The sequence below is a fragment of the Ranitomeya imitator genome, chromosome 3 (genome assembly GCF_032444005.1).
Source record: "Ranitomeya imitator isolate aRanImi1 chromosome 3, aRanImi1.pri, whole genome shotgun sequence".
NCBI classification, from domain to species: Eukaryota; Metazoa; Chordata; class Amphibia; order Anura; family Dendrobatidae; genus Ranitomeya; species Ranitomeya imitator.
The window spans coordinates 684,166,891-684,181,098 of NC_091284.1; the positions used below are offsets into that span (position 1 = coordinate 684,166,891).

Here is a 14,208-nt window from a genome sequence, read left to right on the forward strand (position 1 = left end):
AAACGGTAACCAGCGCAATATTGTGAGAAAAATGAGTTATTTTGGTCGATTCCAGTCGATTTAGGAGGCTGCACTCTTGGAGCTCACAGGCAACACACCCTACTCCATTGCTGCCTAGGCCACGCCCCCTATGCTAGATATCTTAATGATAAGGAGAATTGGTCAGTTCTTTTGATATCAATTGTGGAATCCACAATGACTGGAAATACCTGTGCTGTTTTTACATGCTAAGCGATGGTCCACATAGTTTTACTTGTGAATGCAGAAATCAGCTCATTTTGCTATTCTGAACTCAGATACTTAACGCGATCAGCCAGTTTCTTCAAATGATGTTCAAGTATTGTGTCATCCTGTTCTAGTAATTTAAGCAGCTCCAAGAAATTGCCTTCATTGACATCTGGGTCACCCATATTCTCTGTGACCCCAAAATGCAGGATCCTGTCTTGCTTAAAACATTTTTTTTCTATTTCTATCTCCTCTCTTTCACCTTTTATGAGCTCTGTTGTTCTTGTGCTCTTCTGACTGATTCCGTATTTAGTTATAAACAAAGTTTTTTCTTCTTCTCTGTGAATATTAGACCTCTCATGTTGTTCTATTTTTTAAGGCCTTTTCTGACGTTAGAGAAGCTTTTGCATGGATGTGCCCAGACTCTAATCTTTTCATCTCTCTTACCAAATAGCCAGCAGCAGAAACAATATAGTTGCTTTGTTTTAGGAGAGTAAATTAACAATTGTCATTAAACTGTGCATGAGTTTCCCACTTTGCAACTGTACCACGAAAAACTGAATCTTCTTTTTTCTGATTCATAGGGAATATTCTTGTAGCGATCATTCAAGCCTGCCTGACATGGCCCATGTTCCAGAAAAACTCTAATTATATCAGTCATAAGATTCTGATTTTGAAAAAGAAATGGATCAGTAAGGCAAGGCTCTTTGATGTTTAGTTTAAATATGCTGGAGCTACTGGGACCCGTCACCCAGATTGGTGTCAAGCTCCTCAAAGTGGCCAGTGGGATTGGTAGGAGAGCCTAAGCTTCTATTAGGATCACGTGATTCAGATATCTCATCATCACTGATAATGCAAAAATGATCTTTTTGGCTTTCCATGAGTCTGTTCTGGAAAACTGGGTGTTGGTGGGGTAATTGCAGAGTGCAACGCTGCTAGCAGTGTCTTCTCGGTTAGCCAGCATCAAGTTGCTGCTATATTGATTTTGATCTACAACATCATCAATTTTCTCTAAAGACACAGCAGGTTAAATAAGAAAAAAATAACTTGTCAGAGGTGTACAAGACTAGCTTTTTCTTTTGATCCTTTTCTTTTCATTTGACAGTGCATGATTTATATTTTTTAGCCTCAAATACTTTTAGTTTTGTAGGAAACAAAGTTCTGAAATCGAGTTAAAGGATAGTATCTCCTTATTCTTACCAGTATCCTCACTTTCTATAATCTCCTCTTCTTGCTTTTTCTTAATGTTTAAAGACTTAATCCCATCTCTGCCTTTCATGGACTTGAAGGGAAAAACTGGTATCCTAATAGACCCTGCCATATGGTCACTGTTAGACTAAACGTTACCATCTTCACCCATGACCACATGTCTTAGGGCACTCTGGTAACCACTTACATTCTGCGTTTGCTAATGATTGCAGCACATAACAAGTTGTCTACTACTTCAACAACCTCATCTTAAATGTTACTGTGCACCATTAAAAATAAATCAAATTATAATCATCTCATGGACCGCACCATTCCAGCAATATCAGCACTGTCTGCCAGGACACACGAGACATTACTGTTGCATGAGCGCTGCAGCCTATCAGTGGCTGCTAATGGGCTGCAGAGCTCATGCTTCCCTCGTCTAAAAGTGGTCTATCTAATGAACGTGGTGACTGGAGAAATGCCCCCCCCAAAAAAATGCCCACAGAAAAAAAGCCCATAGAAAAGAATGCCCACAGGAAAACTGCCCACATGGACAAAATGACAGCTTATTAAAACAGTTTATTTAAGAGAGCTAAAGCTGTATTCACACAGGGAAAATTGGGAACATGGGAAATTACCCACAAAGAAAATTGGCTACATGAACAAAATGACAGTGTACAAAAGAGTTCTGATAACAAGAATGACGACAGTTTGTTAAGCAATCATTGCACACCTTCAAATTAGCCAATCTCCTGAAGTACTTAAGAGGGTATTCCCATTTCTAAGATCCTATCCCAATATGTAGTAGCATACCTCCCAACTTTTGAAGTAGAGAAAGAAAGACAAAGTTTGCGGCGCGCCGCAGCAAATTTTAGGCCACACCCCTGATCACACCCATTTCACAACTAGTCACACCCATACACATGCCCCAACCACACCCATTTAGTGTGATCACACTGTTTCATAAACAATAATTATAAACAGAAAAAAATTTATTTACAAGTAACGAATTAAAGTATTAATGCAAACGTGGTAATAATATTTCTTTTAAATTAGAATGTAAAAGCTGCACAATACATAACAGATCCACTCTATTAGATAAAATATCTTTAAAAATATTGTGCTTTTGGTTAATGGGAGGAATTAGAGAAAAGTTGAATTATTGTTCTGCATATCTGCTGAAATCATGAGAAGAATTACCCTCACCTCTCTCAACAGTGAGGTCAAATTAAGCAGAATGACTGGCAGGAGCGTCTGTGGCTACAAATCAGCACCGGACAGAACAGGCAGGTAGTTAAAACTACTTGCCTGTGAAGTCTTAGCCCTTTGAGAAAAAAAACACAAATGTTCTGGATGGATAACCCCAATTAACCAAGATCACATTATTATTTGTGCTATTTTTGTTCTTAAAGGAGATAATACCTGTCACTTTAAGGGTAGGTTCACATTGCATTTTTGCTGTCCGTTTAACATCCGTATCACAGCAGCAAAAACGCAATGTAACAGAGACATTAACGCCTCCATATGCTTGCATTCAACAAACGCATGCCAAAATAGACATACGTTTGCAAGTATGTTTTTGTTGAAATGCACAGGAAAAAGCTGACTGCAGTGTTTTTATGTCCGTTTAGCAAACAAATGCAATATAACGTCATTCTACAGATTTGTACAAATCTGCAGCATTGCGTTATATTGCGCTTGCTATAGATGATAGGATAGAAAGATAGATAGAAGTGAGAATAGCATTACCAGTGTCCCCGCTCTCTCCTGCTTCCACTGCCGCTCATTAAGCTCATGAATATTCACCTAACAACCAGGAAGCAGCAGAGTCAGAGCGGGGACTCTGGTAGGATCGATGCAGCTATTCTATCTATCCTTTTATCTGTCTATCTCCATGTAGCGCATACGTTTTTGAGCTAACAAAAAAACGTTAACGTTTCATTGTAACGGACAGCAACAGTGCAATGTGAACCTACCCTTCGGCTCTATTCACATTGTGTTTTCGGCAAACGTCAGTTGCTCCATCAGGACCTTCTGTCTGAAGCCTTAAAAGGCTTTTATCACAACCTTGTCTGACCTCATTTTTGCCAGTTTCCACCTTTCTGAGACATGTACAAAAGCATGGTTAACTGTACTTTTGCGCCCACCTCAAAAATATCAATACCACCAAATGGGAGGTCAGACAGAGCACAAAGAGACTGCCTCATTAAAAGCAATTGCCCTAAAACCTTTTTTCAGGACTTCATACAGAAACTCCAACAGAGCCACTGACATGTGGCAAAAAATTAAATAAGATCATAGCATTATATATATTTTTTTTTACATGACAAAGACTTTAAATACAAGAACTGAAATAAATAGCTGCAAATGTTTAACAGGTACCTCACATTTATAATGTGCAAATTATGAATAAAATTAAACTGTGCAAAACATAAGTTTTCTTTTTCCAATATTTTTATTTGTTTTGACAAGGGAAAAGAGGGGGAGGACGAGTAGTAATGGAGGGGGGGGGGAGGAAATATGAAATGGGCCAAGGGACTATTGGGAAGGCGAGGGAAGTAGACATAACAGAACAAAACATAACAATAACATAGAGTTGCAAATTGGCAACAGTTTAGCCTGAATAAAGCAAGGGATGCAGCCCTTGGAAAACAACATTGTGGTCAACAACTGTAATGTACTATCAAAAACAAAAAGTGCAATAATAAGACATATTTAAGGCCTTGATAAAGAGCGATCGGTTATAGAAGGTTATAGAGGCAAGAGAATAAGTGATCAAAGCGTGAGAAGTTGATCCCATTGGTACCATTTCCGATAGAACTTATCAAATCCATTATTGGACAGAGCGAACTTAAGCTCAAGTGCTCTGTGCTGTGTCATAAATTTGATAATGGTGCCAGAGCTGGGTAGAGTGCGGCTTTTCCAATGGTAGGCGATGGAATTCTTGGCGACCATACATATCTGTAAGATAATATATTGCAGAGAACTATCTAGGCGTTTCTAAAGAAAGTAAAGCTAATTGGGGTGTGAGGGTAAATGTGGAACCTAAAAGTTTGGTGATTATTGCAGAGATTTCTGACCAAAAATCAACAACAATGGGACAATTCCAGAAAATGTGCAATAAATCTCCTTCGTGGCCACATTCTCTCCAACAAAGTGGAGAATTAGAAGTGTTTATGTGTGCCAACCAACTCCAGAAGAGACATAGATATTGTGGAATGGTAAGACTTCGAGAACGCCTCTTCCCAGTCGTCTGTAGAAGCGGTGTGATTGAGGGATTTCTCCCAAGCTAGCATGAAAGCGCTTTTGACAAAAGACATGTCTTTGTTAAAGCTATAGTAGACAAACTTGTGACTCCAGAAAATTCGGTGATTTGGATTGACCAATATTTTTAGAGATGCCTCTGAGAATCTCAGTTTGATATCTAGAAACAACTTAACATGTAATCATGGATGGAAGATGATGGTACCTTGAATTTGTTTTTTAGAGTGCTGAAATTCAGGTGATTGGGTCCATCTGAAATATCACCCAGTGTGTGAATTTTAAAATCTGCCAATGGGAGGGTATAGTTTGGTCTAAAGATGAGTAGATAAAAGTTAGAGGCAGTTTATGTAGCATAGACAATTTCTGGCTATGACCATCTATTCTGGAGATCCTGGACCAAGCCAAGGAGATTGCTTGGAATATTGGGTGCGTTGAAGTGTTTGGTGTCAGACTAGATATAGCTTTAAAAACCAGAGATTTAGGGTGTTTGCCCTTATTAATTTCTATCTCCATGTCGTACCATGCGGGAGCATTCTGTACTCTGATGTACTCTGTTTGAGTAATAGTGTACAATAGTGGGCATGAATATTAGGAAGGCTTATTCCACCATGCGTTTTCATTTTGAACAATGATCTAGTATCAGTTCTGGGTTTTTTGTTATTCCAGACAACATTATTCAATTGAGATTGAATGGCCGTCAGGTATGCCGTGGAGATGGGAAATGGAATACACCTAAGAATATATAAGATTTTGGGAAGTGTAAATAGTTTAATCGCCAAGTTTCTCCCCCACCAGGTCAAGTCTCTATCTCTGAAAATGATACTATCTTTAAGAACCAAGTCTGTCCGTTTTTTCATGTTTGATATGGCGGTCTTATCTAAGTTTTTGTTGATTATAACGCCAAGGTATAGAAATTCCTCTCTACACCAATTAAATGAAGTAGAAGTTTTTAAACAACAAATTTCTTCTGGGTTAACATGAATGGGCAAGATGTTGGATTTTAAATTATTAATTTTAAAATTTGAAAGGACTGCAAATATCTCTAACTCGTTGAGGGTCTCCAAAGTAGAAGCTACAGGATTCGTGAGGGTCAGAATTATGTCGTCTGCAAATAAACTAAGCTTATGCTGGCGTCTATTAGTGCGTAGACCAGTTATTTTGGGGTTTTGTCTTATGTGTTCCACTAAAGGTTCCAATGCTAAGTTAAAGAGTAATGGTGAAAGGGGACATCCCTGTCTCGTACCGTTGTTAATGACAAATGCATCCGAAACATGGTTATTGCAGGTGATTCTAGCTGTAGGGCCTTTGTATAATGTCATAAATGTGGTAATGAGGTTACTGTTAAATCCAAATTTGATTAAGGCCTGAGAAAGCACCAATCAATACGGTCGAATGCCTTCTCAGCGTCTAGTGATATAAAAACTGTTGGGGTCCTGGTTGAGTTGGTGAGTTTGATGGAGTCTAGTATTCTCCCTGTAGCATCGGCTGGTTGTCTGCCCTTAACGAATCCCATTTGGTCATTGGCTATTAAGTTGGGTAAAATGTAACTCAGCCTATTGGCCAGTATTTTTGAAAATATTTTTATATCTGTGTTTAAAAGGGATATTGGTCTGTAGCTACTTGGAGACATGGGATCTCCTGATTGTTTTGGAATTAGTATGATAGAGGCCTCCAACATCTCTGGTGGGAAAGTTCCTGTCGTTGAAGCATAGTTGAAAAGCTTCACGAGACGCGGAGATAAACTTTTTCCAAATGGAAAAAGGCGCTGACAGTGAGTCTAAGTCATCATTCGTTAGGGATGGCAGCTCAATGTTTGCAAGATATGTCTTCATGTTGAGTTCGTTTGGGGGAGGTGAAGATGGATCTAAGTTTAGGTTGCATAGTTTAGTATAATATTTGGAGAATTCATTGGCTATGTCTTGAGGGTGGGATAACGTGACATTGCCCTCCATAGAAGAGATTCTATTAATTTTGTTTTGAGTTCTTAGTTTTTTGATCCTGTTTGCCATATATCGGGTAGGTTTATTTAATGATGAATAGAACTTGTATTTTGAGGAATTAAGAGCTGCTTCATATGGTGAGTAAAGCGAGGATCTTAGTTCCTGCCTTAAACATGTTAAATCAGACAGTTTCTTAGGGGAGGGAGAAGAAAGGCCTAGTAGAGTCTTTTCCAACTCACCTATAGATTTTTGCAATTTGCGTATTTTTTCCCTATTTTCTTTTTTGATTTTGGAAGATATACTCATTATGATGCCCCTGATAACGGCATTGTGGGCACACCAGTTAACGGATGGATTGGTGGATTCTGGGATATTTGCGACAAAATAGTTATCAATAGCTTTTTGAATCGCAGCCTACCTAATCGTGGCCTACCGCCTCAACACGTTAACCTAATGATCCCTGTGTGGCCTATCATAAAAAATTTAAAAAAAAAGTTCCTCGTATCATGTTCTCATACACTTTATGCAGTTAATAGCCCTCTGTGTCTGTACTGTTACATACTTAGGCAGTTAACTGGTTCATGCAGCTTTACATGAACACCCGAGCCTTACACTATGGCTGGTCCGAATAACTAAAGCAATTGTTACCATCCACCTCTCGTGTCTCCCCTTTTCCTCATAGTTTGTAAGCTTGCGAGCAGGGCCATCATTCCTCTTGGTATCTATTTTGAACTGTGATTTCTGTTATGCTGTAATGTCTATTGTCTGTACAAGTCCCTTCTATAATTTGTAAAGCGCTGCAGAATATGTTGGCGCTATATAAATAAAATTATTATTATTATTATTATCGTAGCCATATGAATGGGGTCATGGGTAATAGTGGAGTTGCATTTCCACATCCTTATGTTTTTAGTGACGGACCAAAAAGAATCTCGCCAATAACTGGGGAATGATCGGATATCGTTCTATCTCCAATGTGAACCTTCTTGAACTTCTCAATAGAGAGAATGTGTGTTAGGATCAAGTCTATCCTAGAAGCCGATTGGTGGGCTGTAGAGAAATGAGTGAATTCCTTAGATGAGAAATTCAGACATCTAAAAGTATCATAAAGTTTGTTTCTATCTAGCCACCAATTCAGGTTATCTGAGGCTGGTCTAGAGTCAGAGGAAGAGTCCAGGGTCCTGTCTGGTGTGATGTTGAAATCTCCCAAAAGTATGAGAGTCCCTTTTTTTTACCTCAGTAACTCTCTTTAACAATTTTGTCAGGAATCTAACCTGATTTCTATTTGGTGCATGCACATTCACCAGAGTACATGTTTGACCATTGATGACACAGATCAGAATATGGAATCTGCCTTTGGCATCACCAAACTCCTCAAGGACCTCAAAGGGTACGGTATTTTTGACCAAAGTGATCACCCCAGCTATTTTACTGGAATTGCATGCTTCAAAAATGTGAGGAAAGCCTCGATGTTTAAAGTAGGGGTGGTTTCCTGTCAAAAACTTCGTCTCCTGAATACAGGCGATGTCCGCCTGGGATTTGAGTAACTCTCTCCATATAGTGTGCCTCTTTTGGGGACTGTTCAGCCCTCTAATGTTGTAGGAAAGAATCCTTATGGTCATTTTAACCGCTTCGCTGTATTAGGGAGTAGCATTTTAAACCTTAGGATTTCTAAAATCTGAAAAAGAAAATTACACAGAAGAACAAAATATAGCAACAACTTATGTACCGTAGTAGAACTTTCTTTTAACGATCCGCAATCTCGGCGTACCCTTGGTTAGGACCTGAAAGATAAAATTGCACTAAACGCAATAATCAACAGTGACTATCCACCAAGTCTACACTAGTAGGTCCTCAGAACTACCTGAAAAAGAAGAATGGGGTTATTAAGAGTGAGCGGGAATAAGGGAAAAATCTCAATAGCGATTGGGACGAAGGCCCCTGCCACTAAGGGATGGCTGAGAACATGTTTCCTTTCAACCATTGTCTGGTTATTCTCTACTCAGCGATCTAACGAAGTTCAGTCCGTCTTCAATGGTGAAGATTGGTATGGTTCTTCCCCGGTATGAAATTAACAGTTTCAACGGAAAGCCCCATTTGTAGTTAATTCCTTTATCACGAAGAGCTGTAGTCATGGGCCTGAATTTTCTTCGGCCTTCCAAGGTTTCTTTTGAAAAGTCGGGGAAGACCTTTAATTCCTTGTATGGCTCTGGAAAGGTATTCTTGTCTTTTAGGTAGTCGAGTATCATCTCTTTGGTTTTGAAAAAATGAAGTTTGAGGATAGTATCTCTTGGCAGGTCTGCAGAAACCTTAGGAGGTTTAGGCAACTGATGGGCTCTGTCAATCGTCAGATCCAGCTCTGAAAGGTCAGGCAAGGCCGATTTAAAGATAATCTTGAGGTGGTTCGACAGCTGTTCCTGAGTCACATCTTCAGAAATGCCCCTTATTTTTAGATTGTTTCGTCGGCTTCTGTCTTCAAGATCTGCCATTTTGGAGCGTAGGTGTTTCATCTCTAGGGTGAGCCGGTCCAATTCGTCAAAAGAAATTGACGATCTATGTTCGAGCTTATTTAACCTCTCCTCATGTTTTGACAATTGTTTGTCGATCTTGTCGACCTTATCACAATATTTTTGGAAGTTGGAGTCCATTTCTGTTTTCATTCTCTTTGCAAGAGACTCTAGCTTTTCATCCATTCTGTTCATTATCCTGTTTACTAGGTCATTCTCTTCAGACTAGTAGAAGAATCCATTTTAATAGGAGAGGAATTACTGCCAAAGGGTTTAGTATTGGACCCGTATTCAAGTAAACGAGGCGTATCTCTCAGTGGAGATCTTGACCTACGCCTAGGAGAGGAAATTGCGTTAGCCCTGTTCTTCTCTTGTTCTCTGCGGCCTAAAGGTTTGTCCTGTTTTAGTCCATATTGTGACTTAATTGGGGTAGTGGGGTTAGCCTTCCCCTTAGGTCTCGAATTGTACATGGTCTCAGTTAGAGAGCACTGGCGGAGGATTTAAGTCTTGGGGTTGTCCGTCTGTTCCTGGTGTTTGAGCAAAACGACCGGAACTACTTCCCATAGACTTGCATTGTGTGGGACTATAATTTAATAAAATCGCACTTATATATTTTTGCAGGGCCAATGAGGGGAAGACTCTCTTAAAATTATCCACCCTTTATAGGTTTTCTTACAGTGCTTTAAACCTATTTTTAGGGGACTATTTTCCTTATTTTCGGGCCTCCATAGACCGCCGGTTGAATCCGAGGCCTCAATTTATCTATGTAGTTATGTGTGACTGACCTTGCAGTTTATCTCCAGGGATCTCCACTAGAAGACGAAGACCTGCGTCGGAAGACAGGATGAACCCCTGGCGGCGCTTCAGCGGCTCCTGTGACCGCTAGGCGCAAGGGACCGAAGCCTGCCGTTCATGTGATACCGGTGCCAGGGGAACTGAGGTGATTCCTGCGTCTGAGGAGGTACCGTAGCTCTGTAGTCCCCGCTCTCTGTTATCAGCCGCTTAGTCTCAGTGTTTCTTTGGCGGCGCTGTCCGCCGTGGGTCTCCTGCTCTCTGGAATCAGCCAGGTGGGGACTCCCTGAGGGATCTTTATTGGGGTCCAAGTTCGCAGGGAGCGTGAGTGGGTGAAGAAATAAGCCCCTTATCCAAGATGTTAGGCCTCTCAGGCTTGGAAGGTCTCACAGGCCCCGTCAGGCAGTTGCTAGGTTACAGCCTGAAACGCAGTTTAGACGGCTAATTTTTAGCTGGGAATACTCCCTATAGCTGCTGCATTACTCTTACTTGACATGGTAGCAAAAACTTCAAACATCGATGCTTGCTTCTTGGTGGAAAAATTAGTGTCTTCAATTTGTTGTCTACCCAGAGCTTCCCTTCTTGTAGTTTCGGGCACAGATTTGGTAACACTGTGGCTTTCTTCTGTACCAGGTCCAGCTGTACTACTACTAGCATGTTCTTTTGCACTAGATGATTCTTTTCTGCTGGATAAAGCCACAGCTGTTGCGTATTTTGCCTTTTGGAACAGTTGTGAAGAAGGCTGCCATTTGTGACATGGCGTTCTGAAACAAATATTAATTTTGCTGGAGAGTATTGCACAGAGGGTGTTTCTGACTGTAGTTACAGCCTCAAACACATTTGGATCTGACTGTTGTGTTATTGTATTTTTTCCCAGGGTGCTCCGCTGATCTGTGAGGACTTTGCGAACAATGCTAATCAGCCTCTCATATGAAGCGTTGCTGTGGGGTATAAGAAGACATTTTACCAGCCTGCACAACACACTGTATTGATATTGCCCAGTTATTGGATCCTTATTTTGTGATCAATGATGCCAAAACTCATCAATTCTGACACCTCCCTTTAATAAAACATTACTGCTTTGATGTGCTTACTCACTTAGCAGTTTGTTCATTTCTTGGGCACCAATTACATTTAGGAACCTGTTGACTATAGCGTGCATATCTCCAATACTTGATGACAACCGCACATGTGGATTTATAAAAAAAAGACTTTTAAGTACTGGTTCCCCACGATTCATTACCTTTTTCATATAGTTTAGATCTTTACAATAAAAGTCAACAGTCTCAGTGATGAATTGCAGGAACTTTGCCTAATTTCGTGTTTCAAACCCAATGAGAATATGCCCTTCATAGAGCTGTACAGAAGAGTCAGAATCAGTGGCAGATTATAATGAGGTCAATCTGGGCAGTAGCCCAGTGATGTGGGGGGCCCACCACAGGGCTGGGATCAACACCTGGCGCACCCGGGGCCCTAGCGTTACGGGGGGGCCATTTTGACAAGTGTGACCAAGTTTTTACTATTGATGCTGCCTATGCAGCATCAATAGTAAAAAGATATAATGTTAAAAATAATTAAAAAAAATAAAAAATCGTGCAATTCTCTCCTTCCGGCAGCCCCGCAGCCTTCCCGATCCTCGTGATGCTCCCAGCAGCTCCCGCTCCCAGCGAAGCCTTACGAAATAACCCCAGATGACGTAGCATCCCGCAAGACCGCTACGTCATCACAGGTCATTATCGTAAAGCATCACTGGGAACGGGAGCTGGCGGGAGCATCGCTAAGGCCTGGGCTGGATCCAGGGATATGGTGCCCACACTGCTAAATACTACGTGGCTGTGTTATATACTACGTGGCTGTGCTATATACTATGTGGCTGTGGTATATACTACGTGTCTGTGGTATATACTACGTGGCTGCTATATGCTACGTGGGCTGTGTTATATACTAAGTGGGCTGTGTTATATGCTACGTAGGCTGTGCTATATACTACGTGGGCTGTGTTATATGCTATGTGGCTGTGCTGTATACTACGTGGGCTGTGCTATATGCTACGTGGCTGTGTTATATACTATGTGGGCTGTGCTATATACTACGTGGCTGTGCTACGTACTACGTGGCTGTGCTATGTACTACGTGGCTGTGCTATGTACTACGTGGCTGTGCTATGTACTACGTGGGCTGTGTTATATGCTACGTGGGCAGAATGCTGGACATGGGGACAGAATTCTGGACACTGGGGCAGAATGCTGGTCATGGGGGCAAAATGCTGGACACGGGGACAAAATATTGGACACAGGACAGCATGCTGGACACGGGGGACAGAATGCTGGACACGGGGGCCAGAATGCTGGACATGATGGGGATAGAATGCTGGACACGGGGGACAGAATGCTGGACATGGGGACAGGATGCTGTACTCGGGGGACAGCATGCTGGACACGGGACAGCATGCTGGACACGGGGGACAATGCTGGACACGGGGGACAGAATGCTGGACAAGGGGGACAGAATGCTGGACATTGGGGCAGAATGCTGGACACGGGGACAGAATGCTGGACATGGGGGCGGATGTGCGCAATACGGTAAATGCATCGCATGCCCCAATATTGAGCGTTGCTCCTCTTTCACCAACTTGGACGGCACAAAAAGTTTTACAATTAAAAAAACGTATATCATGTACCTCACAGTGCGTGATATATTATGTCACATGCCCCATGTGGTCTTATTTATGTCGGTCTGACCACAAGGCAATTGAAGGTTCGTGTGAGAGAGCACGTGTTGGGTATACAGGCGGCGGTGGAGTGTAAGTGTAAAAATATGACCACACTTAAAACAATACCCAGGCATTTTTGGCAGTTTCACTCGTGTGATGCCACGCTATTGAGGGTGCGTGGCATCGACCTGCTTAATATTGACATTAGGGGAGGGGGTTTATCCAAACACCTTGCTCAATTAGAGACAAGGTGGATTTGGAATTTGTGTACTATTCACCCTAATGGGTTGAATGAAAATATATCTTTTGCCCCATTCCTATGATCTGTGTTATCCCACTGATTTGTTTTGTGCTACGTATGGCCCATTAGCGTTTTTTATTTTGTTTTTATATTGTGTTTTATATTTGAGCTGTGGTTTTACTTTCTCTATTTTTGTTATTTAGCACTTGGTTATCTCTGACACTTGAAGAATATGGGAGTCCTATTGGAGTATTTCGGTTATTTACGGAATGGTCCATTCAGCGAGTCAATATCGACGGTGTCATCTATTTCATCGTTCTCTATATATGGATATATATGTATTTTGTTGGGTTGTTTTTTTGGCACTGTTTTTCCATTTACATTTTATTTAGGTCTTTTATTTAGGTCTTTGCGGACGTTGTGTTATATATTGTCATATTGGTTTCATTCATTTTTGTATTTGTTTTTTGTGGGTTTTTGTATTTTGTCAGCTTTATATACAGTATATTGCTGTCATTATATATTAGTTTATAGTGTATTTGTGTATTTTATTCTATTCTTTGTAGTATTTTCTTCTTCCCCATTTCTTTATATTTATTTTCATCTTATCTTTTTTATTTTCGTTTTTCTGTTCCTGTTTTCGTTATATAATATATTTTTTTGTTCGCAATGTTATTTGTTATGGAGTTGTATTTATATGTGTATTGTTTTCAGAATTGTGATATATATTATTCGTTGTGCTTCCTGTTATTGCCCTTATGTTTGCCCTTTCTCAATATGGCGACCTCAGCTTCCTCGCCTGTGCGCATGCTCCCGCTCTGCCGGGCCGTGTGTGGGTCTTTCCCTCTCTCTTTCCGGCGCTGGCTCATGTGGGGCCCCATGTGTTTCCGGCGGATGGAGGTGATGCTATGCGCGGCTCTGGTGTTGCTGTAGTGGCGCAGGTGAGTGGCACACTTCCGGTCGGCGGTGTATATATACATACACCGCGCATATCACATCTACCCCCTGATGAAGGAGCATCGCGCTCTGAAACGCACGTTGGGGTTGGACCTGGTCACCCATTCTTCCGGCGCCAATTAGGTATGCACTTACGTTGTATGCTGTACATTTTCTATATCATGGCTGTGGCACTTGCCCAATACTTTATGTATTTTACATTATATGTGGCCTGATTTTTTTTAATGGCAGATTTGTTTGGGCGGTCCGGTCCTTCTTATGGGCCACTGTAGCACATTTATATTCCCCTGCTTTGTATCTTTTGTACCTGCTCATCTAGTTTTTACTGTTATTTAATAAAATTTGTATTTTTTATGGGACTATATGGCTGCTTGTTCG

General features: G+C 41.1%; 1 long non-coding RNA gene across 1 annotated transcript in view; it reads left to right on the top strand.

Annotated features, from left to right (window-relative positions):
* Positions 1 to 13,188, top strand: part of LOC138672268 (uncharacterized) — a 113,777-nt gene extending 100,589 nt beyond the window's left edge. The window contains exon 3 of the long non-coding RNA XR_011319683.1: positions 13,077 to 13,188. This is a non-coding gene — a long non-coding RNA (uncharacterized lncRNA). The remainder of the gene's footprint in view (positions 1 to 13,076) is intronic.
* Positions 13,189 to 14,208: the final 1,020 nt, after the last annotated feature.